Raw genomic sequence first — 2,848 nt, 5'->3', positions numbered from 1 at the left:
GGTCCAGGTAGAGGTAACTCCCCGTACGTCTGTCAGCTGTTTCTCTGAATAAAATGCTTCTGCTCTTATTTTCAGAACTGTGGGGGGCAGACTGCCTAAGTTTGGGTTCCCTCAGAAGTAGACCATGAGACAAGGATTCAAGGGCAGGATGGGGAAGTAAGATGAGTGGGGAAGGCAGCCAGGAAAGGGTACATCACCAAACCAGCTGCCACTGTGGGCACCTGGAGCCAGACCCCAGGGCAAAATGGAGCCAGTGGACAACGGAGCCCAGGATCACTGGTTTAGGGCTGCTCCTGTCAGCAAAGTTGAGTTCTGGCAGGCAAAACCCTGGAGCAAAGAAATGCAGAAGCTGGCAACTGGACACAGAGCCGCTGTGTGCTGCCATGGGCAGGACCAGGTGTCTGGGCAGGGCACTGGTTGCACCCACTACAGCCATCGTACCTAGATGAGCAAGTCCCTAGCACACACCCTACTTCCCCTTCCCATCCTCCCAATACCACCATTTTTTAATCCTTCTTTGGAAATCCTTGTAACTTTCAGTATATACTAACAGCTTTCTTTTTTGTTCCATCCACAATAGGCAGCATCTCATCCTCTAAGATGAAGACTTGCAGACACCACCCCACCGCCCAGCCTCCCACCTCTCACCTTCTGATTATATTTTCTTTCTCAGTTGCATTGTTCTATAGCTATACTAAGTCCTGGGGGTTCAGCCTATAGTTTAATTTTAAAAGTGCATTTAAGCGTCCGTGCCCAAGCCTCGCGGGTCTGCGGCCGCAGCGCAAGGTGCCGGAGCTCGAGGGGCGGGGTTTGGGGTCGGGCCGGCTGCCGGCCCGGGAGTCAGGACATGTTCGACGCCATTGTGTTCACGGGGAAGGGTATCGGGAAGGCTATGAAGAAGGAAGTAGTTTGGATATGATTGAAGGAAGACAGTATGGCACGTTACATGGAGCTAAAATCGGATCTGAGATCGGGTGCGCTACCAAGGTTTTGCATTTGCTCGGAGACGTCTCCTGCACGGTTCCGCCACTGAGAAAGACAGCAAAAAGATGAATGTCTTAGAATCGTTGATTGGAATGATTCAGAAATTCCCTTATGCTGACCCTACTTAATGATAAACTTCACGAAGACTTAGACAGAATTAGGGGGAAATTTAAGCAGCTTTGTTCATTACTAAACGTTCAGCCCGACTTTAAAATTAGTGCAGAAGGTTCCAGACTTTAATATTGAGGATGACAGATGCACAAAGACGAAACATCAAGGAACAGATGTTCGTATGTTAAGTGTTTAAAAATGTGATTAAAGGCAAAACAATGATGGGGGATTCATTGTTTTGCAGGGAGGGTTCCAACTTGGCCTATGAACAGGCTTCCTTCCCCTGAGGTTTGCCGGGTTGCCTCGGTGCCCCCCATGGGGCCCCTCCACACAAGCCCGTCCTTTGTTGGGTCCTGACTGCTCTGCAGTGTGAACATGGCCCTGGCAGAGCTCTCGCAGGGCTACTCTTCTCTGGTCCAGGGTCCAGGCCGCTGGCTCACGGGTTCTCATCACCTGGCAGGCCTGGCTGGATCTAGACTCGGGTTGGCTCTGGATAGGATAAACCTCCCCTTTACCCCCTGGGCTTTGGTCAGTGCTCAGAGGGATAGTTTTTTTTAAAAATGAGAGCCACAGGGCTGCTTGACACAAAGCAGGTTAATGGGAAGGAGTGATGGGTTCTGTGACATTTATTGACCCTTGAGATGTGCCAGTGCTGTGACCTGCTTCTCATGTTTTATTTAGTCCCTTCAGGAACCCATGAGGTGGGCGTTATTCCCGTCTTATAGATGAGGAAACGGAGGCCCAAGAGAGTGCCTGATCCAAGGGCACTGGGTGGCAGAGTTGGGACTCCAGCCCTGTCTCCTGGTGCCCGCTCTGGAACGCACAGTCACACCCACAGGCTTGGGGTTCCTGCTTGCAGGTCCCTGCTATGCCCCGTGGAGTCCTAGGGCATCGTCCCCTGTGGCCATGGACGTGGGCATCTGGCTGAGAGAAGGAGAGGCCAGCCCTGTCCCCAGGGAGCCAGGACGTGCTCTTCCTGTGTCCCCAGGTGGGTGGGGCTCTGCAGCATCAAAAATGGTCAAGAGGAGGAGACTTTAAGGCACCCTTCTATGTGCAGAAACTTAGGAGCCTTACTGCAGCCTTCCTTTTAGTGTGAGTTCTTCTGTCTTCTGCCGGACTTAAAAGGCATCATCTGTACATACCGTACGGCCTCAGATGCCCCTTTGTCACAGACACCAGGAGCGCTTATCTCTGGCTAGTGGGATGGAGGGGCTTTTGTTGTCATATTCCTGGGTGGATTTTTGTGCTCCCTAAACTATCTGTTTGGATAATGTATTATTTTTATAATTGGAGAAAAAATAAACAGCATATTTTAAAGCAAAAAATAAGTGCATTTATGTGACTACACAGTATTTTTCACTGCAGAGCTGGTGTTCACTATAATTACATTTCTTTTGTATTCAGTCCTTTCCATTTTTCCTGAAGTTTCTGTCTTTAATGTTCTTGCACTTTTTGCCTTTGTTTCATAATGACATTTTTCCTTAACCTCTTCTACCCGTCAGGGATCAGGTGTTCTGTTGAACCCCTTTTCTCTATGGAGTTTCTTTGCAGTGCCCTCCATGGTGCTGTTCCAGTCTGGACTCCTTCTCTCTGCACCTATTGTCAGCCTCAGACTTCCTGACACTGCTTTCCCTGGTTGGATCCACTGTTGCCTACATCCCGTTCTCCTTTTTTTCTCGGTATATTTACTCCCTAGTTTTACTTGAATATATCCTAAGAAATAATGTGCGGGAAGTAAACTTCCTTTCACTTT

The 2,848-nt window shown here is 49.3% G+C and overlaps 1 pseudogene; it reads left to right on the top strand.

The window, feature by feature from the left end:
* The first annotated feature begins 670 nt into the window (after positions 1 to 670).
* On the top strand, positions 671 to 1,550 carry LOC111179893 (protein LTO1 homolog pseudogene; annotated as a pseudogene).
* Positions 1,551 to 2,848: the final 1,298 nt, after the last annotated feature.

The sequence above is a fragment of the Delphinapterus leucas genome, chromosome 1, assembly GCF_059928025.1.
Source record: "Delphinapterus leucas isolate spDelLeu-1000000601 "Yukka" chromosome 1, BTC_Dleu_Yukka2, whole genome shotgun sequence".
Lineage (NCBI taxonomy): Eukaryota > Metazoa > Chordata > Mammalia > Artiodactyla > Monodontidae > Delphinapterus > Delphinapterus leucas.
The sequence above is the reverse complement of the archived record's forward strand: the minus strand, read 5'-3'. Positions and strand labels throughout refer to the sequence as shown.